The 27,739-nt window shown below is 36.1% G+C and overlaps 1 protein-coding gene and 1 long non-coding RNA gene across 52 annotated transcripts in view; one reads left to right on the top strand and one right to left on the bottom strand.

Moving 5' to 3' along the window:
- The window catches only part of dlg2 (discs, large homolog 2 (Drosophila)), a 426,869-nt gene that overhangs the window by 300,569 nt on the left and 98,561 nt on the right, over positions 1–27,739 (bottom strand).
- LOC141376400 (uncharacterized) lies at positions 15,107–18,956 on the top strand. Its single transcript, XR_012386413.1, has 3 exons — positions 15,107–15,963; positions 16,480–16,508; positions 17,895–18,956. It is a non-coding gene; the product is annotated as an uncharacterized lncRNA (long non-coding RNA).

Here is a 27,739-nt window from a genome sequence, read left to right as displayed (position 1 = left end):
TCAATATGAAGCGCCTCTGGTATTTAAATGATGTGTTTTACTTGTATTCAAAACACTGAAAAAAATGATTTGAAGATGATTCCTTGGATTTACTAAATAAATTTACTATTTATTAGGGTTGAATTTAATTAACAAATTAAGTTGAACATTACTAAATTTAATTGTTTGTTTAAATTCAACAGATTTACACAATTTTGCAGACATTTTTTTTCAGCGTAGTCACAATTGAAACTTAAGATATTTTGCCAAAAATTGCTTTGCCAGAATTCATATGAATACTTTATGTATACTATGACTTGGACTCTATATTACACTGAAAAATGAAAGCATAAACAAATTACCTTTTTTTATTTATTTATTTATTTTTTGGTCTATACTATACAAAAAATATGACTTTTTTTGAAAGTATACAATATATGTGATAATGGTGATATACATTAATTAAATTATATATGAAATAAAATAACTATATTAAAATTCCTCTGTAAAACTAAAAACTAAACATGCAGTGGTACTTTATTAGCAAAATTACATGTATTTTTTTAATTTTGATTAAACGCAGCACATGCATTTTTTTAGACACAACTGCAGAAAACCTATAACTAAATTAATGTTCAAATAACCCATTTAAAATAAAGAGACAAGAAATTAATGAAATGGTTTGAAATTAAAAATATAAAACTGCAAAGATTTATTATGAAACATATTCAAATTGCACCACCACTAATATTTAATGCTGTGTTCACTTGTACTCAATAATCACAATTGCAACTGAAGATATTTTGCCAAAAATCGCTTTGCCCGAATTTATAAGTATATTTTATGTATACTGTATGACTTGGGCTCCACATTACACTGAAAATTGAAAGTATCAACAAGTTACTTACAAAACTACTTATTTAAAATGAGTTGAAACAACACAATTCTTAAGGTTTTTATTTAGATACCCTAATTGTTTTCTGAACAATCCACTTAAATTTGTAAGAACGATTAGGTTAACCTAATCGATTTCTGTTGTGACAACATGAAGGAATTGTGTTGAACCCAACAGTGTATCCCTGGAAATTGCAATACTAAAACTCAAACAGACCCATCATTGCACCCAGCCCATGTTAAATGCAATATAAGGTCATTCTATTTTGGGAATCTACTCAACTGTGCCTGACATTCGCAGACTGTGATGTGAACTGACGGCACGGTAAATGGTCAGAAAGTGAATCGTCGCTCGCATGGCTGACACGAGGAAGCGAAATCTGGCTTTGGTCAACAAAATATTACTCACCGTTTAAACCAATCCATCTGTGTGCTGATCTTTTTATATTTCCTTCAATAACAAGCTCCTGATTCAGCGGAACACACAGCACATTATGGATTCATGTAATTACATATATAGGGTTTGGGTCCTCATGTTTAGTTAGGGCCAATTACAATATCAATGCTATCGTGATGAAATGTGGCACGATGCTTAATTAAAAATAAACACGGTTACATTAGCCATAAAAAGAGTTTGATAGTCTTATTGACACCAAGTAGAAGTAGATGGAAAGTGCAAAGCAGGAAGGGTAAGAGCTTATGTTGTCCAGCAGAGGGCATATTCACATTGAGCTTCAGTGTAGAGAGAGACTGATGGATTGCTGTTGGTCTGATAATGGTAAGAGTAGAAGAGTCGTTGTTGAGAAAAACGATCAACCAGTAAAAAGTCAATTACAAATGATTTTTATTTTTTTTAATATAATGTTTTATCTATATTTAAAATGTTTTTTTTTTCTTAATGGCATATATATATATATATATATATATATATATATATATATATATATATATATATATATATATATATATATATATATATATATACAGTCAAGTCTGAAGTTCTTTTTACACTGGGCAAATTCCGACTTTTATTTAAAAACGCTGAGTATTTTTTTTTTTTTCACACAATCTTTTGGGAGAAGCTCGTGTCATTTACGGTCAAAAAACAAACAAACAATCAAACAAACAAACAAACAAACAAACAAACAAACAAACAAACAAACAAACAAAAAAACAAACAAAAAAAAACAAACAAACAAACAAACAAACAAAAAATTACATAATAAAACTTTAAGTCACAATTTAGCCAGGGGTTATGAATATTTTAAGCTTGACTGTACATTTTCCACATCATTATTCGTGTTTTCAGTGAAATATATTTATTTAGAGATCATTTTAATATGCTGATTTGGTGGTCAGGAATAATTCCTTATTGTTTTCAATTTTTGAGGATTACTGTTTTTGAAAGACGCTTGACCATGGAGGGAACACATTAAATAATTAAAAAAAATGAATATAAAAATATTTTACAAAGTATTTTCCACTTCAAGATAACAGTTGTTTGATGCTTGTATATATTTAAATATTATTCATCTGATGAAAGAACTGTACTTCTAGCAGTCATTATTATTCCAGTCATCAGTGGTCATCAAGAAATAAAAATTTGGATTATTATTTGTTTGTTTTTTTCTATTTTTTATTACTATTACTTTATTACTATTACTATTACTATTATTTGCTATTTGCTAGCCATAACCGACTATACAGTATTTATGTGCGATAATCCACAGGATGGGCACTGTTTGTGTACTTGACAATTCAGGTGCAAGAAGAACTGAGAACACACTGTCCGGCAGGCCCTATTTACGTCTGCGCTGTTTTCATCAGTGACTTCATGGTCACAGATGATACAGCGGAAAATGTGGATTGTGAAATTCCAGCTAAAGAAGCCACATTACACTGAAAAGAACAGAAAAAGAAAAACAAATGTTGAAATTTTGATAGACCTGGTTTTGCGTGACTCTTTCAAGAAATCTTTTAATCCCTGAAGCAATTTAAAATTAGCATGGCTGGGAAAGCTATGTTTAAATGATGTGTTTTACTAGCATTCCAAATAAATAATTTGGGGGGTGGGGGTAAAGGGGAAATCCTCTCCTTTTTACCACATGCGCTGTTCTATGCCATGTCTCCTCCTAGCTTAATACACAAATACACATCATTGAACATGTATTATTATGTAAATAGTATTTATTTTAGAAGGACACTATATTGTATAAATCATGTTAACTGTTTATTTACCAATATACAACTTCGCTGCTTTGGAACCAATTATTGTGAAAATTGCTATATAAGTAAACTTCAATTGGAAAGAATTGAAGTGCAGAAAGGTTTGTGACTTAATGGTGAAATAATGAAACAAAAAATAATGGCACAAATACCAGTGATTTGAGGAGCACAAATGTTAGTACTGTAAATTGTGTTGTGTGATTTAATTAAAGATTCTCCTTATGTAAAATTAATGACAGGGAACCTCCTACAATTGCACAATTAATAGGTTCAGATGCAAAAATAACTATGTCAACACCATTTCAGCACCAAATCATCACTGCGTTTGGTCAATTCTGACGATACAGTTAACACCTTCTTCATCACATACATAATATAATATAATATAATATAATATAATATAATATAATATAATATAATATAATATAATATAATATAATATAATATAATATAATATAATATAATATAATTAATATGTTACATTTTAGTAACTTTCCAACACAAACTAAAAGACAACAAAATATCAACTTCTAATGATGTTACAGTACAGCTTGACATTGTTTAGACGTCATCAATATGACGCCTATCAAACATTGGACTTTGGTTGCCATACCTTGCGAATAATTTCAGTATTTAATGTCAATATTAAGTTGGTTCGACGTTGGATTTTGGTCAGTTTCCAACACAACTTAACAAAATATCAATGTCATTTCACATAATTATTGGACATCAAAATAACATTGTCCTTAGATGCAGACAACCTAAATCTAACCTAATATTAACACCTTATGACATTGTGTGTCTGCTGGAATACACGCACACACAAATGAGTATCATAAGCATCATAATAAATGTATCATCAATTCCAGTGTGTGATAAAGTTTTCTGAACCAAAACTTGTTGTGAACTTCTACTTCACAAGTTAGGGATTCACTTCAGTTTATAAAGTATCAACTACTAGTGTTCACACAAATAGACCCTTTCAATGTGATGATGTCATTGGCCCATGAACATTTCCTGCTTGTTATCAAACTATTTCATAACTGTAAAAAGATTCAATTCAATCATATCTTAATGTTAAAACAGCTATCATAATATTATATAGCATAATATTATATATATATATATATATATATATATATATATATATATATATATATATATATATATATATATATATATATATATATATATATATATATATATATATATATATATATGTGTGTGTGTCTCTTTATAAATTCTCGGAAGCTATAGAAATTAAAAATGTAAAACAGGAAATACGCCAGGGCCACTGTTTTTCTTTACATCCCTCAAAATGGTCTATAAAGCTTTTAAAAAAGAAAACAACTAAATGTTGTAGGCCATGTAAACTAGGTCACTTTGTAAAGAAATATCATGTGTCTACACACACAATAGTCAACCATTATTTAGTTTGTCAAATTCTCCTGAATGCCTATAGGACAAACGTAATAGAATTGCATATACAAAACTTGCACCCTGAAACTGTGGCTTAAACGTTTATTAGTAATCCCCAAATGCCATTGCTCTGCAATAAAATAGCCAAATTGCATTTAAAAAAAAGATTTCAAATTTTATATAAAAACGATATTATGTATTAAATATCGGTATTAAATGTCTCTCATGCAGAAAGACCCAGTATTTTGTACCTTTATAAAATGATTACCAAATTAATAAATTGGCTGATTTAATATACACAAATAAAGCTGAAGTTCACCTAAAACGATCCATATGCTCATTACTGCACATATGTTTGCAGAAAAGTTAATCAAGATCTTCCCAATAGCATCTCATGCCTGTAGCACAGTAATATGTCTAGTAGGCCTGTTTTCCTTTCTGCATTCGAATGAAGCCTACCTGCAGCAAAACCCCATCATCCAGCCGACATTAATATTTCAGCATGCCTTTAGAGCATGAGAAGATCCAGTCTGGCCTCAAACTGTGCCACATTACAGTAATACAGTAAAGCATCAGCACTCTGTGGCGCAGGCAGGGATGGCTTTACCTCTTTCTCTATGTGTCATTTGCTTTGGCCTGCAGCAAAACATAAGAAGAAGCCATTGCATCCTGTCAATAACATTAAGGGATAGAAGCTAAAGGTTATCAATGCAAATCTGTCATGATGCACTTATGATGGACTTTAAGAGTCCAGATCAATACTACAGTTTATGGAGCACCCTTGAGCTTGTAATCCTTAGTTGATAATAAAATCTCTTTTTCTCAACATGCTTTTACATAGCCAAGATGTCCTTCTGGTCCAAATTTTGCACCCAGATGCAAAAACAAATAAAATTTAACTTAAATATGCCAACACTGACCCACTCCAAACATTGCACATGGTTTTAATGCTAATCTAAATCATTGTTGTTTTCATAACTGTAAATGCTCTGTTAGGAGTTTTGTATATACACTCACCAGCGACGTTAGGTATACTGTTTGTTAAAAGGCAACTGATCTATTGATGCAGATCTATTAGTCTAATCAAAATGCAGCAAATGGTATGGTCAAGATGATCTGCTCAAACCAAGCATCATAATAAGGGAAAAAAGGTCAATTTTTGTGACTTTGGATGTATGGTTGCTGGTGCCAGACTGTGATTTTCACACACAACCAATCCTAGAGCTTATTATAAAAAAAAAAGTCATAAGCAGTTCTGTGGATGAAAATGTCTCATTGCTAGAGGTCAGATGAAAATATTCATACTTGATCAAGCTGACAAAAAGGCAGCTATAACTTTAATAACTAGAAGAAAATCATTTCTGAAATCACAAGAAATTAAAACTTGAAGTAGATGTGCTACAACAGCAGAAAACCATTTTTCCACTTCTGAAAGTGAAAAACCAAAAACCTCTAATAAAATTCATACAGGTTCATCAAATTTGACATTATTAAAAGGTAAAAAAGTGGACTGATGAGACGCTGTATGCCTTCACAGCTCTGCCGGCGAGAACTTCAAAAATGCTACATTGATGTCATGTTTAAAGGGGCAGTAGCAGCATATCAGCAAATCACTTACATTCCCACATAAAAACAAGTTTTCTAGCGTAAAAATGTTTTTATCAAATCCATATAACAATGGAGGATCAAGTCGTTGCGTGTGTTGTGGCTTTGCTTCACTTATCCAATATGTGTCTGAAATATTCTAAAGCAAGCAATTTTGTTTTAAAAGAAAAATATACATATAACATTAATGCACATCAGTAACTCGGCAGTAACTTTTTAAATGTATCTCCCTGTAAGACAACATTGTAAACAATCGGGAATCCGGCGACCGTAATAATCAAACCCTTAGGAACAACTGTGGTCGGAATCAAAGGTCATAGGACTGTGTTCTCTGGACTCCTCTCAAGTGATGGAGTTCTACATTACTATTGCTTGCCGCCAAACTGCGTTATAACTCATTACCCTAAAGTTGATTTGATTTCAACTCTCCTAAGCGCCCACACCGGTAAAGAAGCACTGCGTTGTTCCTCGCCATCTATTGCCGCCGGCTCCCATTGACAATGAACGACTTCCAGCCACTTTGATGCTGTTGCTGCTTTTGGTGTGAACACTGTTCAAAAACATTTACATGAGAACAATGTCGCCAAAAACGGAAACGTTTTTCCTTTGCATTTTAAAAGTTTTTTAAAGTTTTCAACGCATTGTTTTGTATTACATAAGCCAGGCTAGTATTAGCGTCTCTCTGCTGTTAGATGCATTGAAAAGTAAATCCACACTTAGCTGATGAAGCGTCAATAAACATCTGAGAAACAGCAACACTATTTTGCCAATGTTGTGTCTTTTTGTTTGTGCTTGCCTTTGATCAAAGACTCCATAAACATGTACTATGCACACACATATTTTGATGGTACATTTGAGTATTAGTAAAGCGTCTGCTTAATATCTGTTGATACTGCTCCTTCAATAGACATTTAACTGACTTTAAGTAACTTTGCAAGTACATGTCAACTTACGCTAACCCTAACCCAAATCCTAACCCAACAATCTACTTATAATCTAATGAGAATTAGTTGGCATGTAGATGCGGTGTAACTTAAATTCAACAAACGGACCATCAAAATAAAGTGTGATCTAGTTTTTGAAGGATTACGGACACGAAAATGACACCGTTTTCAAAAGCGTATTGTGATTTATACGCTTTTGTGGCTTTAGAAGTGTCATGGTTGCTGGTGCCAGACAGTGATTTCCACACAACCAATCCTAGAGTTTGGTCTAAATGAAGAGAAAATGTCAAAAATATCATTCAGAAGCAGTTCTGTGGACAAAAAATGTCCTGTTGAAATGCCAGAGATCAGTTAAAAATAGGCATAATAGATGAAGCTGATTGAACGGCAAATGTAACATTAACTGGAACAAAATCATTTCTGAAATTGCAAGAAATCAAAACTTGAAGCAGATGTGCTACAGCAGCAGAAAACCATACTGCCACTGCTGACAGTGATGTACAAAAAACTTCTGCAAAATTAACACAGGTTCATCAAATTGACATTATTAAAAGAAAAAAAGGTTGCCTGGACTAGGCATAGGACAATAACCGGTTACAAGGTTTACCACGGTTTGTGAAAGTCAAGGGTATAAAACTGAACAAATGTTCTGTTATACCAGTCGGATTGTTTTATGTGTTGTAAATAAATGTTTGTTTGTTTTTTAAATAATGCAGACAGTGGAAGACAATGATTTACTTTAATTATTTAGCCTGACATGTTTATGTCTCCAAAATATAATAAATGTTTCCTAAAATAAAATATATTGTGTTCGAAGGGGTGAAAAAGTAGTTTTTTTTATACTTAAGCTGATTGAATGGCAACTGTGACATAAATAACTAGAAGGAAAGCATTTCTGAAATCACAAGAAATCAAAACTTGAAGAAGATGTGCTACAGCAGCAGACAACCATACTGCCACTGCTGACAGTGATGTACAAAAACTTTGTTTTTTTTATCTTGTACAATGTCAAAATTGACATTATACAAAATTAAAAAAAAAAGGTTGCCTGAAATGATAAGACTTAGGATATATTTACAAGAGAACGATGTAGCAAAAAACGGAAACGTTCTTTCCGTTGTGTTTAAAAAAAAATGTTTAAAGAACAAAGTTTTCAAAACAATTGTTTTGTTTCAAGTATGCCAGGCTAGTATTTAGCATGTCTCTGCTGTTGGATGCAATGAAAAGTTTATCCACACTTTGCTGATGAAGCGTCCGTAAACATCTGAGTAAACACAACACTATTCTGCCAATGCTGTGTGTTTTTGATTGTGCTCGCCTTTAATCAAAGCCTACATAAACATGTACTATGCACACACATTACATTATTCTTGGATGATTAAGGACACAAAAATGACAATTTTCAAAAACAAGTTGTGATTTATTTGTTATTTATTTTCAGTCACAAAAATGCTGTAGTCATGTGGCCGCTTGATTTCTGCTGCAACTTTCATCAGCGCTAGTGAATTTTCCTGCACAGTTCAGATCATCCTGACTGTCAAATTCCAGCTGTAAGGTCTGAATGATGAAGAGTGTTTTGACTTAAATGTTGTGGAGAGTCACTCCCAGGGCTCTCTGTGGACAGAACGCATATGCTGCAGTCGACTCTGCAGATAGTGGGAGCAGACAGTGGAGCCGGAGGCTTAGCTGCCATTGGACTCCAGATCGGGAGCAGACTAAAAATTAATTAGAAGTTTGATAGGTTTATGCAGGCCTTTTAATTACAGTGGTAAAGGACAATTAGATTTGAGCTCTGAGACATCTCTCGGGAGCTACATAAAAGAAAGAGCTAGAAACTTCAAGTGACTCTGACTACACTACATTGTCTTACATTTGACATCTAATTGAATTTTCATGTCTTTTGTTTTTGTTTTTTTTTCATTATTAGGCTCAATTGGCTTTTCACATATCAAACCATAAACCACTGCACCAAATCCAGGGTACACAGGGATAAACAAGCTATAAAAGTGGTATAAGATCAAGCTTTAAAAAGGCAATTAGTGCAGCATGAAAACCCTTGTGAGTGATAGAGACAAAAAAGAAAATCTATATTCATTTTCTTTAGAACATGTTGTGTTGATTTGTAACCACACTGTGTAAAACGCCACTCAAGATAACAACCTCATTATGCAATCCTGCATTTGTTGAACAAACATAACAAATTGTAGACAAAGCCTTTGCACTCATACTTCTGGATTGCTGTACTAAAGGAATGAACAATAAGCTGAAAAAATGTAGCAACAATTTTTACGCACAACGGATTACAGTCCAGATAGGGATTTTGTATTCAGAACTAATGCTAAAAATACTCTGCTTTACACATTGTAAATGTAGCTTTGGGTTACATAAAACCTGCAGCGTGGGTTTATTCACACAAAATGGAAAACCTAATTAAGATTCCCATGCAGAATCTCCCGTTCCTCCAAAACCGCCCAAAGCACTTGGCTAATTACCCTATTAATCATGGCAATGCTGTTGGTAATCTCACCTAGCCTTGTGCAATTATGCCCAATAAAACAGGAATGTAGAGACAACTCTTTGGCACATCCTTTTAGGCTGAGCTGGGTTGAGATTGTGTTCCAGGTTTAATGGCCTACACATTGAGTAATCAAAAGAAAATAAAATTCTACTTAAAAAAAGAAAAAATAAACAAGGAAATGGAATGATTTTTTTTAAAACCAATTAAAAATTTGACTAAATGCTATATTAACAAAATACTATGATATAGTCTTTCAATATATAAATAATCTGACTACAGGTGGCAAAAAGGGCATAAAATGAGCACCATTCACTGCAAATGCAGTCTTATTACACCTCTTTTCAACAAGAATCGTAAATACCAGGGGTGTCCAAACTTGGTCCTGGAGGGCCGGTGTTCTACAAAGTTTAGTTCCAGCACAATTAGACACACCTGAACCATCTAATCAAGCTCTTTCAAGGTATAATAGAAACTTCCAGGCAGGTGTGTTAAAGGAAGTTGGAGCTAAACTATGCAGTACATCGGTAGTTTGGGCACCCCTGATATATACTCTTGAACCCAAGTCTGTTCTTTGTACTTTTTTTAACCAGGCAAACTAGTCGCATGTTTCCACAGACTTTGGAATCAATTGATGAAATAAAGCAGCTATGTGTTGTTTATGTGAATATAACAAGTCTAAAAACAAACACTGTACGTCCCAATGTTTCTGCAAGCAGTTTGCCACATCTGTTTTAATGTTCACAGTACCGGGTGTGATTCTAGCACCAGCCATTTACATAAAAAGCTTCTACTTTCTTTTGTTTTTGTTATTTTTCAAAATAAATTGAAACCGAAGCCTCTGTATTAACTATTGACTTGCTCTCTTGTATGGCGGTCAGTGGACAGTTGTACATTATTTAGGCATAGAGAGTAATATAGTGCAAAGTTTTTATTTTGCTCAAGGGGGCTTTCATAGAGAGCGTCAGCATTTCTCGGCTTCCTGTTCACTGGCTCCATTTAAGACAAGCCAAAATTGAACCAGTTTTCTGCAGTGGAAATGCATGTAACAGTCCAAAAAGCAGCCCGGGAACATACACATAGGGCTTAACTGCAACATAGGGCTTAACTGCAACATCATTTTATCTGCTTGTTTATTATTTCTGCCACAAATTACATCAACTTTGTTTCGAACCCTAAATTTCCTTTAATGTTGGTCTATTTATGCAGCCAAACTTGACCAAAACAATGTCAAAACAAATTTAGCCACTCTGTAGAGAGTTCCAGAACTCCAGTTGCGTTGGGTTTAATTTTGTTCTGCCTTGTGGCAGAATCCAGGTTTCATGCTAACCGTAACGAGTAATCTAGTTCTTAGGAGGCCATCGGCAGCTAAAGGGCACACAGCATGAGCCTACTATCCCTCCCAGTGTCTCTCCATAGCTGTGATTTTAAAATAGAAGCGCAATTTCACAAATATAATTAACAAACATCACATGAGCTCGATGACCACAGATGACCACATTTGAGAACAGTGAAAATGCTGACACTAAGAGAACAAACATACTGGCCCCGAAACATCCTCCTATCTGGGTACACACCTCCTCGTTTCCTGTCACCCCGTCTGAAGGCCTTCGAGGCTGGAAGAAGCGCAAACTCAGAGGAAAAACTCAACTAAAGTGCTTACTGCACATTTCCTTCTGGGGGTCACGAACCCTCCCCATAATCAGCATCTATGTCAATTAGTCCTGACAGTGAAATGTCAATAATTTAATCATTAGAAATCATCAAGAGCGGGGCTGAATGGAGAACAGTGAGTCCTAAAAAGAAAAGGCAAACTTTTTTGAGGAGATGTGTGCTATCAGATTTCACCGGGTAGAGGATAAAACAGGCAAATCAAGTCATTTCGAGGAATCAAGCCATATCTAGGAAACAGAATATCCCAGAGAGTTTGAGTCGGGCAATTTTTACTATAAGCAACCAACTAGCAACCACCCAGAACACACACATACCACAGAGTTGTAAATAGGGTTGGGTATCGTTTGGGGTCATTTCGATACCCATGCCAAATAGATACTTTTAAAATGGTACCGGTGCCAAAACGGTGCCTAAACCGATACTTTAGAGCCACAAAAATACAGTGGATGACAATATGATTAAGGTGTTTACATGAGTTGCTTTTTAAATGTTCCTTTCATGATCCTGTTTTGAATCTTCTAGCACATAGATCAATTAACATCATTGTGTCACCACGCTATCCACATTTCCTGAGGTGTTTCATGTAAATTCAGGTGTTTAACTTTTACATTTACATTTACATTTTCGACTTTAACTGCAGTTCAGCAGTTTTACTTTTATTCAGGAACATATTGTTCATGCCCAGGGGATGAGAATATTAATTAAAAACTTGTGGAAGAATGTTGTTTAATAGAATTTGATAACACACATCTAATGGAAAGGAAAAACCTCCGCATTTTGTGACGCAAGGATCTGTGGTCCTTTAAGGTAATCAAAAAGGTACAAAAAAAAAAAATTTGCTGTTTACACGGTAGACTCTTAAGCCCCATTCACACGGAGCTTCAGCATCAACGCTTGACAGAGGGGGTGTCTGAAGTTGGGGCTGACGTGATCGTCATAGCAGCGTTAGCCATTGAAATTAGTCAGCAATATGCCACAGTCTGAGCTGGTGTATTTGCATCCAGCGATCTGATTGGCTGACGCTTCCATCGCCGCTTGAAAAGTTGAGCAGATCCCAACTTTTGCAGCGAGCAACGCCTCTAGAGCAGCGCTAACGGATCCACAATGCAGTTCGGCAATGCCTGACGTCACCCATTCAAAGTGAATGGAAAGCGTTGACGCTGACGCCCCGTGTGAATGGAACATGAATCAGAGTTTTGTCCTAATCAGTAAGATGGCAGTGGTTAAGAATACTGGGGGTGAAGCAGTCACATTAATGTCAACAGAAAAAGGCCGCCACTCCAAATAAAAACCAAACGCTCAGATTTTAATTGAAAATCATCAAAACTTTTTTCAGTGGATAAACTTGCACAAATTGCTAACCTAAAGAATAACAATGTGCACTAGCAACATAAGCAACATAGATTTTACAAGGAATTTAATGTTTGTTGGAAAAGTATTATTAAAACAATAGTACAACATTACAGATACTTACTTCTATGGAAATTTTAATTCAGGGATGTCAAATTCTGTATCTAGAGGGCCACTGTCTAGTAGTTCTAACACTAACCCTAATTAAACAAATTCAAAACAACCAATCAAGGTTTGATTGGGCATTTTTAATAGAGCTAGCTGGAGCAGAACTTTGCAGGATGTTGATTAGAACAAACTATTCTAATCCGATGAGCATATAAAAGTGGGGAAGACCGTTTCGAAATATGCACTACATAATACTTGTGTGTATGTGTGTATGTCACTGATATACAGAAACAGACCCTGCATCTGTTAGCTGCTCATGTTTACCACTCTAACAAGGCACAGTAAGGGGGTAACATGAGCACTCCGTCTCTCGCACACACTCACATAGAGAGTCTAGGTCCAAATGGCAGTGTAGCCAGGCCGAAACTCGAGAGGCCTTGCGAACAATGGTGTTATTCTGAGGGGAGCAGATGAGATGGCAGACGGATGAAGGACGTAGTCAGAGATCCTGATTGGAGCTGATCAACAGAGACCGTGTGAACACAGACTGGGAACATGTTCAACTCACATAATCTCTATTCATTCCACCTCCTTTTCTGCCCTTTATCTTTCTTTGTGTCTTGTTTTTATTGTCTCTCACTATCCCAATGTAGACTCGTGGAGGTGTTCGAGTAAGATGGTTAACCTCTGGGTTAGGCTGCATGATTCTGGCTAAACTGAGAAATCAAGATTTTTTTTTTTTTTTGGCTTAAAATCAAGATCACAATTTTTGAAGATCACAAGAGTAATATGAGTAGGTTATTATTATTGTTAATTCTCAAACATATGGTAAAACAACGATAATAATTGGTATTAATGTACAATCAAAGGATAACATCAAAATACAACTATTTATAAAACGTTGATTTATTATGTTTGAGACTTATGCTTGCAATCTGTTATTGGCCACATTATTAGACCATTTTCTTCACTGGTAAAATCAGACATTTGTCTTCATCAGTTTCCCTCGTGCATTGAATTTAACGTTATATAGGGTATAATAGTTATATTGACAACTGTTAAACATTTATTTTCATGCACAACACTGTTTTCTGTGTTTGCTAAGAAAGAAAAACATATCAAATGCTTGTCGTAATCATAACTCTAAAATGCGATATGGTCATTTAAATGATGTGTGCGATTTCAGTTTCACTTTCACTGTCGAGTGCGGCTCATGTCTTGGCTGCTGTCATTCTAAGAAAACAAAAACAAATTATACTTCCCGCACAACTCTCAAACAATTGCTCCGTGTGACAAACTGAACGTTATTGTAGACCTCACTGGTGGGCACACGCGCATCTCAGTAGTAAACAAACAGTGTGTCAGCTCACGTGTCATATCGTGGCCACAAATACGTGAAAATATGCATCAGAAATAAAATTTTTGGGTGAATTATACCTCATAAATACAGTTTGTGACTCTTTCAACTTCATTTGGAGGTGTCTACTATGTAAAGCAATGTGAAGACTTGGGCATTCTCCTTTATGCTTCTTCCGAACTAGAAAATATAATTGGTTCGAATCGAGATCACAATCTTTTATTTTGATTAACCATGGCATGCAGCTATACCTCAGGGCTCACTGCTGATTAAAGTAACAAATTACAAATACTGAAATGATTGTAAGTGAGTAGTTTAAAATCTAAGTAGTTTTAAAATTGTGTACTTTTAATTTTTACTTTACCTTGAGTACATTTTTAGTGCAGTATCTGTACTTTTACTCCACTACTTTCCTTCAAACTGCAGTCAATACTTAATTTTTTCCTTAATTTTTTTGTCTTTCGATTAACGTCCAATCAAATCGCACCTGAAAAGTAAATCGCATCATACTAAACAACATCAAGACATGCAGCAAACTGTTTGGAAACATTAAAAGTGTCCAAGATTGTCCAAAATTTTCATCGAGAGACTCTTTAGACTGAATGTCACTGATAAGAAGATGATAGATCATTTCTGTATAAATGCACTACAGAATATTCCGTTTACACACATGCATTAGCTGTTCACAGCGTAATACTTATTACTTACTACTCGAGTACTTTTAAAAGAGCTACTTTTTACTCATACTTTAAGTAATATTTACAACAGATACTTTTACTCTACTTGTACTACATTTTTGAGACAGGTATTAGTACTTCTGATTATGATTTTTCAGAGCCCTCTTCTTTTCTTCTATGAACTTCTTCTGTAATATTATAAAAGTGTGTGTGTGTGCACCCATGGGTGCAAGTGTCATCACAGCCAGCTGAAGCAAGCAAGCATCATGTACTAGGGGATTTAGACCTGACCACAAAAGCCCGCCTCTACACGTCAGCTTCAAACGCACACATATACAGGCTGAGCACCCAGCCACATGCTTGCCAGGAAGTCTGCCCAATACTGTAGTGAAATGCAGCATAAAAGTGCACACATTAGTCAAGCAGAATGCTAAGAGCGTGAGTAGCATAGCTAATCATCAAATCAAAACAAGAATGATGATAGAACAGAAGAGAAGGATGATATCAAGTGCCTATTATTCATCTCTCCGGAAGAGGAAAGTGAAAAGGAAATCGAAAGAGTGTGTGACTGACAGAGTTAAAACAAGAAAATGACAAAAGGAGCTACAAAGACAGAGAAAACACATTCATTTGGGGTGAGTCACTTTGCTGCAGAGTTTCTTACGACAGACTGAAAACCACGTTCTACAACAGTTTGCAATGCCAACTTACAGTGTTTACGACAACTAGAGCATCGAAATAACACTTAATCACTTCAGCTTTACGGTCCACCTCCTCTCCACACTTGACATGATGTATAAAGTCTTTTCTGCTTACCTCTGAGCTCCTCACTTTCTGTTCCTGCATGCTTCTCTGAGTGTGTGTGTGTGTGTGTGTGTGTGTGTAAGCGTGTTTCAGTGAGTGTTCAATCGTACAGTAGAAAGGTGTTCATGTTCTTTGAAGTGGCTTCCTTTTCTCTGGGCAGACTCAGAGACTGTTCTTCGCATTTGTGTGTGTGTGTGTGTGTGTGTGTGTGTGAGAGAGAGAGAGAGCATGCCAGAGATGTGGGGAGGCCCTGAATCACTTCCCCACCGCTGCATCCAGCACTCTGCGGCACTCAGCAAGTCTACTGCAGGGAACACAGCCAAGCAGGAACCAAGAGAGGAAGAGCCATCAAGCCACACGGAAAAAAACGACTGCAACACGATTCCTTCTCAAGATGCCGATGGTTGACAGGTACATCAACAGGAGCTCCTGCAGTTTAAGACTACCAAATCAAGCGATAATCCTGACAGCACTATGGTTTATTAGATACGTAACTGAAAATAGTCACTTTCTCTATTGTTTTATTTTACTGAGACTGTATTTATACGTACTTCTATTTAATCCTGGTTTGCTTTGCATTCACATTGTGATTTCAGAGATCTAGCCTATTGATACTAAACAACAACAAAAAGGCTACAGTAACAGAATTGGCTGAATGTTCAAAACAATGCTGTGTGATGGGCTTATCAGACTAGTTTTTCACAAATTTTTTTTATTTTTTGCGATAAAAATTATTGATTTTGTGGTGTGATTCCTAGAAATGTGTTGACAATTTTGCGATTAAAAAACACATACAAAGTTAGAAAAAATGTTCTATTCTTCTTTATTTTGGCTTTTTGTCAAGACATGATCTAAAACAGATTTAAAATGGTAGGGCAAAAGAAGGTTGTATAACTTATTTTAATCCACAATCTTACTTTCTCTCAGATTTCACTACTCAGAGCATCTGACATCAGGTACGCTACCTCACTCAGGACACGTGTTACGGCTTCCCCTACCGTAATACACCTAAGGCACAGATCGCCGTAAGCATTTTCTCTCGTTAACTGCAGGGAAAGATTTAAAAAGCCCCTATTATACATTAAAAAAGTCATATTTCAGTTATACGAGTCTCCAACAACCTCAAAAAAGGTCAAAAAACACTTTCATGGTAACACATAATATGAATTTATTTATACCTAATTATCCCAGCGACTCCCATTTGAATCGTTAAGCGATTCATTTGTTCCCAAACCCCTCCTTAGCGCGAAGCTAATCTGCACTGATTGGACCTTTAACAGCCTGTTGTGATTGGTCAGTAGTGTTTGGCGCGAGACAGTAAAATGCCCAGCATGGTTTGTCAAGCCCCAACATTGGTATGGGATCCAATCGCAGTACAAGCAACTAAACACAATTAAATAAATAATTTGCAAGCTAGAGAAAATAAGGAGACAGCTTTTTACTCACACTCATGAAATGTGTCACCGCCAGGTCTCATTTCAATAATTATCTTTTATTTCGGAGTTTTTCTCCCTTCTCAGCTGTAGATCATTGCAATCATTGCTGCGGCACCTCTTGCGTGAAGTTTTATATGTTCTCAGGGCTTACCTGTAAACACATCCCCAGCCAGCACTCACCAGCGCTCCTCCTCAGCATGCAGCAGGCTGCCTTTGTGCCTAATAAACTGGCCTTATTTTGCACGCACCCCTAGTGTATTGTCTGTCCATTTGTCTCACAAGTCTCATACATCAGTAGTCTCTTCTGATCCTTCCTTTGACAAACGAATGAATCGGCCATTGTAAGCATGTAGATAGCTAAAGCACTCCTTTCCCTCACACAACCAATAATATCCAGGTAAGCACTGCGTCTTCAAGACTAATGATGACTTCAGGATCCGTCTTTGCTGCCGTGTTAGTTTACACAGGTTTAAATTTAATTTTAAAATGTAAGTTTAAATTTTGTAGCCACGTCACGCCAAAACGGCTAAAGACTCGTTATGAAGACGATTCGTTCTAACCACTATGAGTCGACTCTTATTTTAGATGAATCAATAGTTTTAAAAACTGTTCACTTTCAGATTTAAGCCTTAGCTGGATATTTCACTTCACTTAGAGCTGTGTTACACACTACAAGGAAGGTAATTTTCAAAAACCCACAATAGGGGATCTTTAAATGAAAACATTTATCGATTTGACACACATCATTATATCAGGCATACATGTAAAGCATATATAATGTCCTTTATTTCTGTCACGTCCAGCGGCCGTCATCCTTGAAGCAATCTCCACCATTGTAAGCTGCTTGCTTTTCTGTCTGTTCCACTGCTCTGTTTGATAGATGTTTGCTCTAACTTTATTTTGCAGTCTTAAGCGCGTCAAACGCACAAAACGCCCAAATAGCGGCACAGGATGTCTAATCACATCTTGGCACTGACTTCAAATGTAAATCCCTCACGTTTCATCTGCGTCTGCCTACTGCACTGGCTGCAAAACATTCAAGAGACACTCAAATGCAACACGTGCTCTGCGTATGCAACTTCTTTAAGTCATGTAAAACAATTTTACAAACCGAAATAAATATAATTTGATTATATGATTTTGAATTGGATGTTTTATGAGATTATTTACATTTTTTTATTGTGTGTTTAATTATGAATTTTGCAGGATCTGACTTTTTGTTGATTTTAAGTTGGATTCAGTGATCACAGTATCGTGAAAAGCTTATACCATTGTTCACAGTATATGGTATTTATAGCAATTCGGTGCATCAGTATATCACAGAAAATATGAGAGCTAATAAATTGTGTCAAGTAACTATATAGATAACTGTAGCTATAAAGTTTTCATAATAAAAATTTGAATTCTATATAAAAATAGGTACCTAACTTCACACCATGACTGTGAAGTGTTAGAAAATAGGAATCAATTTTTTATTATTTTCGTCTCTCTCTCTTTTTTTTTTTAATCAAACAATTATTTGTATTGGTCATGTAAGGGTCATATATTATCTGAACTTTTACTGTTGTGTGTGGGATGATGTGCATACTAATTAGCATTTTTGCAGAAGTAGATAAATGCTGGTCCAAAATTTAATTCAGCTCTTGCAGAAACTTCCTGTCTGAAGAAAGGTGTTAAAACTGAACACAGAGCACAAAAAGTTTTATGCTTTTTTTGGTGTGCAGAGAATTCGTAGAAAAAGAGGATTTATCTCTGGGGTGCGGCCAATGGAGGACTGGACAATGATTGACAAATGACGAATTTCACTAAACTCCACCTGTTAATAGCTGCCTATATAAGTTGAAGTTAGCAAAAGAAAGGGGTTGCGCAACTCCCTAATGTAACTTTTGCATTGCATTAAGGATAACAGAATTCTGTGAATCGAACTATTCATTTGTATCCAATAAATTGTTACAATTTTTGACATTGAAGAAAAACCTCTCCTGACCTTTTTTCTTGAACACGCATAGAATTGATGTATATTCCAACTGAAGATAAATGCTTATTAAAAAGTTTTTTATCCGGTGGTGTAGATGCCTATAATGAAAAATGTTATATAGTTACTATTATAGACACCCGCTTCAAATGTTATCACTCGACTGAATGGTCGTTATTAGCTGATAGACACGGGTCATTATTGAATGACTCGGTTATGAACGACTAAAAATTGATTACATAAAAATATATGTTATGTCAGGGGTGACGCAGTGGCGCAGTGAGTAGCACGTTCGCCTCACAGCAAGAAGGTCGCTGGTTTGATCCTCGGCTCAGTTGGCGTTTCTGTGTGGAGTTTGCATGTTCTCCCTGCATTCGCGTGGGTTTCCTCCTGGTGCTCCGGTTTCCCCCACAGTCCAAAGACATGCGGTACAGGTGAATTGGGTAGGCTAAATTGTCCGTAGTGTATGAGTGTGTGTGTAAATGTGTGTGTGTATGTTTCCCAGAGATAGGTTGCGGCATCCGCTGCGTAAAAACTTGCTGGATAAGTTGGCGATTTATTCCACTGTGGCGACCCCGGATTAATAAAGGGACTAAGCCGACAAGAAAATGAATGAATGAATATTTTATGTCAACAATATTCACTAAAATGTTGTCTAAATGTTTAACTGAGTTTTCTGGACAAACATTTGTGTGTTGAACAAGAAATGTTAATCTTTAAATAATTTGCGCATAACGTGCCGATCAAAAACTAAGCTTGTTAATCAGTTGCTTGAAAGAGGGGTAATTGGTAGCACTGTCGCCTCACAGCAAGAAGGTCGCTGGTTCGAGACCCGGCTGTGTCAGTTGACATCCCTGTGTTCACGTGGGTTTCCTCCAGTTTCCGCCACAGTTCAAAGATATGAGGTACATGTGTCTGAGTGTGAATGGGTGTTTGCCAGTAATAGGTTGCAGCTGGAAGGGCATCCGCTGTTTAAAACATATGCTAAATAAGTAGGCGGTTCATTCCACTGTGGTGACCCCTGATGAATAAAGGCACTAAACCAGAGGAAAATGAATGAATGGATGAAGTAGTAAGTTTGTTCATTTTTAAGTAATGAGTAAAAACAGAATGATATGCTAACTAGAACTAATTATTATGCAAATTTGACAAAAAACATCCACTAAACAGAAAAAAAAAAATATTGACTCAACAGCAGTAACTGTTGCTTCAGTTGATGTGACAAGAATATCTTTACTAGTAAAATACAATAATCAACATTGCATATATAAACAAAATTATGTTAGCTGAACGAAAAATTGTAACTGAGAAAAACTAAAAAAAAACAGTTGTTGAGACAACTCAAAATTCTTACTGCAAGTTGCCTTATTTTTTTTATCTTTACTCAACATTTTTTTTTACAGTGCACTTCAGCATCTTGTCATATTTCATTTACATTGTTTGCTTATTTTATTCAACAAAACTAGCATAAGCGGAGTATTTAGTGCGAGTTGGTGCTAATTTGCCTCATGGTCAAGGCAGTAAGTGACTGTATTATCATCAATAACGTTACTCGTTTAGCACAAAAGTCCATAACATACAACATCCTAAAAAAAAATAAAAAATAAATTCTTACCTATGAAATGTTCTGCCTTTGTGCTTCGCTTTTTTTGCTCATTACTACAACCGTACACAGCGCAACCGTCCAGCATCTTCAGATTGGCTTTGGTCTTGACTAGTGCAGCTGAATGACATTTGTCCTGGGAGCACTGTACAAATGTGGCGGTGCTATTGACGCATGCTCCAGGTACGTATGTGATATCTAGTGTATGTATCTATGAATCCAACCATATACTATAACATGTAAAACCAGTTCATGAAAGGAACATTCAAAAAGCAATTTATGTAAACACCTTAATCATATTGTGGGCTTATTCAGATTAAGGCAAATAATTAGATTACTGATGTCCATGTAAACAAAGTCAGCGTTAATTAATGAGTCTTACAGTTTCACTCTAACAAAGATTAAATAGAATTAAGGGACAGAGCAGATTTTTGCATTCCACTCTGTAGATTCTCCACTATTCAATTTTATTTAATCTTAAAAACCTAGATTGACAATCAGTTATTCTGACACCAATGAAACAGCCCCAGGAAATCACCCAAAACACCTCTAGCAAAGCCCTTGTAACCACCATTACATAATGGTGGCGACTTTTGCATAGTTAAGCACCAATTAAATTTTCTTCGGAATGATTTTAAAATGTGTATTGCACTAGTAAACTATATTGGGTTGTTTGTGTGTGGATTTGCTGGAATAGCATGACAGGAACAAGCTGTGCCCATGTGATTAATATGCGTATCTGATACAGTGACAGACAGCCATGAATATGTGTGTGTGTTAGAACCGCAGCGGGTTTAATGAAGCTGTAGTGGGCGGTGGTGACTCTGTGTCTAATGAGAACACACCACACAAATATATGCAATGAACAAACACAAGCACGCGGAAACAAGAGCTTGCCGGCTCCTAAGAAAACTCCAGGGGAACCGGCAAGAATTCCACAATGTACAACAAAGACATCAAACATCAACACCACTGTCTGACTGCTTGTTAGAGCCAGATGAAACTCAAAGTAAAGCTACCGAAACCAAAGCCCTTAATCCACAGCACTGCACGCAGGCAAACAGAAAATATATCAAATATTTCAGAAACAAGCTATAAAGAATATCATATTGAATTTGGTGCCAACAGCCAAGTGGTTAGTGTGTTTGCAGTGTTCACAGCGACCTGAGTTTGATCCCCGGCTCAAGGTCCTTTGCTGATCTTTCCTCTCTCTCTGTTCCCCATACATTCCTGTCTATGATATCCACTATTAGTGCTGGGTGATTTGGCCTAAAATCTAAATCTTGATTAATTTAACAATTTAACTTGATTACGATCATTGTAAATTAAATAATAAATAATTGTAGGTAATTAAAAAATAAGCAGTATCCCTTTAAATACAATAACTCTTGTATATCATGTACATGAAAGTTTAAACAGTGCATTTCTTGAATCTTCAGCAAAACAAATATTTTAATGTAAATAATAATTTTATTGTAACAGAAAATATGCCATCTCAAGGCATCTCTGGCATGGCTTCCCATCTCTGTTAATGTAGTGCAAATGTGTGACGTGAAGTTACATTTTTTTGAGAGATGCGCGGGTATGCGACCGAGTGAAGGCTTCAGTGCGTTCGACACAGAAGTATAAATCAGCCTTGCCAGAGTGGGGTCACATGACTCCACACATGGTAGGGAAAGTAACTGAAAAAATGAACCTGGAAAAATTTGATCGATTATAGGTTATGAATGTCGATTTCGATTACTATTTGATTAATCAACCAGCCCTAAACACTATCCTAAAAATAAAAATAAATAAATAAATAAATAAATAAATAAATAAATAAATAAATAAATAAATAAATAAATAAATAAATAAATATACAAGGTTTCCACTTTTTCATAAACAGCCAATTTTAGGACTTTTTAATGCATTGTTAAATGCAAATCAAGCACCATAGTAATATGTAGCACCTTAAAAGTCCTAACTGTACATAACATTTCACTTAAACCTAATACTAACATAAAAAAAATTAAAATAAAACAAAAATCAATGTGTCGTTTTCAAACTTTGAATTAAGAACTGGTCATATTCAGATGTGGTTTCTGAAATATTTATAAAATGTGAAGTATTTGTCATAGTTCTTGTACAACAACTAAACAATTTTTAAATTTTAATTTAAGATTTTAAATTAAGAAATTGTGTTTTTTTTTTCATTCTGTTTTTTGACCACAGCCTGACAATTATTGAAATACCTCCAAAACTAATTTCAAATTTAATTCAAGTATTTTCAAGGACCCATGTTTGTTTTCAAGTACTTGCCAGGTCTTGAATCCATACATTTCAAGTACTTTCAAGAAGTCCAGGAAACCTGTACACTACCTGACAAAAGTCTTGATGATCCCAGTTGTAAGAACAATAAATACATTTACTTCTAGTTGATCATTTGGAAAAGTGACAGAAGGTCGATTTTTGTGATGAATGGACCCAAGATTCTCACAGAAATCAGTCAAGTTTGGTTAAGGAAAAATCATGGTTTGGGGTTACATTCAGCATAGGGGTGTGCAAGATATATGCAGAGTGGATGGCAGCATCAACAGCCTGAGGTACCAAAACATTTGTGCTGCCCATTACATTACAAACCAAAGGAGAGGGCAAATTCTTCAGCAGGATAGCACTCCTTCTCATAGTTCAGCCTCCACATCAAAGTTCCAGAAAGCGAAAGAAGGTCAAGGTGCTCTAGGATTGGCCAGCCCCATCACCAGACATGAACATTAATGAGCATATGTGGGGTAAGATGGGGAGGCATTGAAGATTAATCCAAATTACCTTAATGAACTCTGGGAGTCCTGTAAGAACGATTTCTTTGCCATTCCAGATGACTATTAATAAGTTATTTGAGTCATTGCAGAGATGTATAGATGCAGTCGTCCAAGCTCATGGGAGTCATACGCAATATTAATTCTTCATCCACTGCACCATGACTTTATATTCTATACTGTACATTGTATATGTGACAAGACTATAGTGTAAGCTAGTGGTTCTCAAACTTTTTTCATCAAGTACCACCTCAGAAAAAAATAGTCTCTCCAAGTACCACCAAAATGAGCAGTATTGAAATACAGTAGCGTAGTAGGCCCAATAAAGCAGCTACAACTCTGCACAGTTAAAAAAAAAACGTGGCAGATTACCTCAGAAATATAGACTATATGTCATTTATGGCATATTATATCCATAATTTTTTATAAATTTTTTGATGTGTGTAGCCTGTACATGACATATTTCATTCCTCCGCATACCACTAAAGGAAGCCTGCGTACTACTAGTGGTACATGTACCAGTTTAAGAACCACTGGTCTAGGCAAAGTCAGACCTTACTGTCCTAATTAAATAATTAAAAATCAAGGCAAGATAATCTTTTATTTTTATTTTGATGAAATGAGAGGATTCTACAGGCCTTTGACTTTCACAAAAGCCACTTCTGATACCAAATGATGAACTAGAAGTCAAGTTATTATTTGTTGATCCTAAAATTTGGATAGGCGACAAGACTTTTGTCAGGTAGTGCATATATATTTATATCACAAAATGTTACCTTTATTTTGCAAACTGCAGTCCCATGTTGGAGAAGACATGTCCCTAAGGTCAGGTCTCATTTGTAATATGTTATTTCCTTAAACACTTCTTGTGTGTTTCGTTGTGAAACAAAAATGTTAGTAATTCTTCCTATTGAAATGTTCTGTAATGTGTGACCCCATGTGATCAATCTGTTGTGTTGCTTGCGAATTCATGTTGTGTTAGATGAACAACAATCTGACGACCTCAAAAATCCTGCAGAGTGTTCCAGCCCTAACTCTCTGCAGCGTTACTGCATTCATCAACAGAACTGAATGAGATTTGTTTGTGAAATATTCATGACTATATGACTCAAAGCTTGCTCAACGGTTTTAGCAGATGGGTCGGTCAGTGCTGTCTGGGTGCCTCTCTTTCCCAGTGTAAATTCACATGCTGGAAAGCCCTATGCTTGGGCCCAGGCTATACACATTGGTTGGAAAAGCGGAGATGTAGAGCATTAGTGAGCACAGCGTGTTCGGACAGAGTGTTTCTTCTATGTGAGAGGGTAAAGAACTAAATCGAACTCTATTCCTGGCTCACGCTATCATTACCTTCATTATCTTGAAGGAGAGGATATGCAACATGTTAATTGCCATCAGCTGGCACTTCAAGCCAAATATAAATTCTAAAACAGAACGCAACGGAGGTCAGAGTCTTCCGCTCATAATCTCACTTTCAAAAACTTTAGTGTAAACCAACTCAAGACAGAAAGTAAAATACAGTCATCCTTAAGAACAGTTCACAGTGAGCATCTGCAGCTTATTTAACTTCAAAGAAAAGATTAAATTTATGTAAATACAATAAAAATAAGCTGTTTATTGCAATATTCATTTAACCTAAGAAATGCAATGCTTAGAGCATCACTGTGCCTCTCGCAATCTGTTCTCTTGCATATTCACTCTGGTTGCCATGATTTCCGAGTATTTTAACAAATTTTTGGGTATCACGGAGCTGGTACGAATATGCGGAAGAGTTTCCGGGACAGGTCATAAGGCTGTGGCGATCACTCCGCTCTCATCACAGCAGTTCAAACCACTGGATATCCAATGGCTCCACTTGCCACAAAGAGACCATCACTCACACGAGTCAAGTAGATAGACTGTGTAAACATATCGCACCGCATCTCTAGATATTTTAGCTGTTGTAATGCAAGCACATGTGCATCTTGTAAACTCAAACTCAGCCGATCGATAGGAGCATCCCTAAAATATTAGAGGTGTAACCATACACTGGTCTCACGGTTTGGTTGCAATTATCATGCCATCGATTCACCAAAGATTCTGCATTTTAATCACTCTTGCTCTGCTTCCTCGCCACCCTTGCCATATAGTATTCTACCACAACATAGCACATGAGATAAATGATGTCAGTACGTAATAACCGGTTATGATAAACCTAGGTATTAATCTAGTTAACCGATTGTCCGCGTCTGCATCGCGGTGCACTGAAGAAACAACTAATTTTGACACTCCCAATATATATATATATACACATATATATATATATATATATATATATATATATATATATATATATATATATATATATATATATATATATATATATATTACTGTCATCATGGCAAAGATCAAATAAATCAGTTATTAGAAATGAGTTATTAAAACTATGAATGAAAAATGAGCTGAATAAATCTTCCCTGAATTTGCAAATATACTAGTGGTCAGCTTAAAGTGCATTTTAAAAGATTCTTAGGATACACAACAAACCACTGTTGTGACTTGCCTAATTAACCTAACTTACACAGTTAACCCAATTAACCTACTGTAGTTAATCCTTTAAAATGCACTTTAAACTGACCACTTGTATATTTGAAAAATAAGTATTTAAATGGTACGCTCAGAATTGTAATCATGGAAACGACACAAATATGTTATTAGAAAGTAGTACTAAGAGTAGTATGTTTCATAATTGTTTGTTTGTATGTTGGGGGGAGGGGGTGGCAAGGTCACAATTTATTATGGTAGGATTACAATTTTGCAATATCAACACGTAAACATGGATTCATCCTGCCTTGTATCAATGGTTCACGCTGATGGTGATGTAACGATGGTGTGAGGAATGTTTTCTTGGCACACTGAGTCCCTAAGTACCAATTGAGCATCAATTAAACCCCACAGTGTACCTGAGCTGCAGACTATGTCCATCCATTTATGACCACAGTGTACAGAGTGTATCTTCTGATGGCTACTTTCAGCAGGTTAAAGCTCCGTATCACAAAAGCTCAAATCCTCTAAAACTGATTCCTGAACATCTCACTGAATTCAAGTGGCCATCACAGCCAACAGATCTGCAGCATTCGTGCTCTGCTATCCCACATACATATTTTATACACTCACCGGCCACTTTATTAGGTAGACCTGTCCAATAGCCAATCACATGGCAGCAACTCAAGCCATGTAGACATGGTCAAGACGATCTGCTGCAGTTAAAATCAAGCATCAGAATGGGGAAGAAAGGTGATTTAAGAGACACCTGTCTAATTGCTCGTTAACGCAAATTTCAAATCAGCCAATCGCATGGCAGCAACTCAATGCATTTAGGCATGTAGACATGGTCAAGACGGTCCGCTGGGAAAGAAAAGTGATTTAAGTGACTTTGAACGTGGCATGGTTGTTGGTGCCAGACGGGCTGGTCTGAGTATTTCAGAAACTGCTGATCTACTGGAAGTTTCACGCAAAACCATCACTAGGGTTTACAGAGAATGGTCAGAAAAAGAGAAAATACCCAATGAGTGGCAGTTTTGTGGCTGCAAATATCTTGTTGATGCCAGAGGTCAAAAGAGAACGGCCAAACTGGTCGGAGCTGATGAAAAGGCAACAGTAACTCAAATAAGCACTCGTTACAACTAAGGTATGCAGAAGAGCATCTCTGAAGGCACAACTTGTCCAACCTTGATGCAGATGGGCTACAGTAGCAGAAGACCACACCAAGCACCACTCCTGTCAGCTAAGAACAGGAAACTGAGGCTACAATTTGCACAGGCTCACCAAAATAGGACAATAGAAGAATGGAAAAAAAGGTTGCTTGGTCTGATGAGTCTCGATTTCTGCTGCGACATTTAGATGGTAGATTCAGAATTTTGATGTCAACAAACATGAAAGCATGGATCCATCCTGCCTTGTATCAACTATTAGTACCAATTGAGCATCATGTTAACGTCACAAGTATTGCTGCTGACCATGTCCATCCCTTTATGACCACAGTGTGCCCAGGATAACACAAGTCATAAAGCACAAATCATCTCAGACTAGTTTCTTGAACATGACAATGAGTTCACTGTACTCAAATGGCTTCCGCAGTCACCAGGCTCAATCCAATAGAGTGGAATGGGGGATTCGCATCACAGATGTGCAGCCAACAAATCTGCAGCAACTGCGTGATACTATCATGTCAATATGGACCAAAACCCATGAGGAATATTTCTAGTTGTTGAATCTATGCGACAAAGAATTAAGGCAGTAATCGGTGCTAGTAAGATGTACCTAATAAAGTGGCTGATGAATGGAGTTTGTACTTTTTCCAAAAGATCATCCACCGTAACTTATTCAAAGTAGCATA

This window comes from Danio rerio, chromosome 10 (genome assembly GCF_049306965.1).
Source record: "Danio rerio strain Tuebingen ecotype United States chromosome 10, GRCz12tu, whole genome shotgun sequence".
Classification (NCBI taxonomy): Eukaryota; Metazoa; Chordata; class Actinopteri; order Cypriniformes; family Danionidae; genus Danio; species Danio rerio.
Note: the sequence above shows the minus strand (reverse complement) of the source record. Positions and strands in the feature narration are given on the sequence as shown.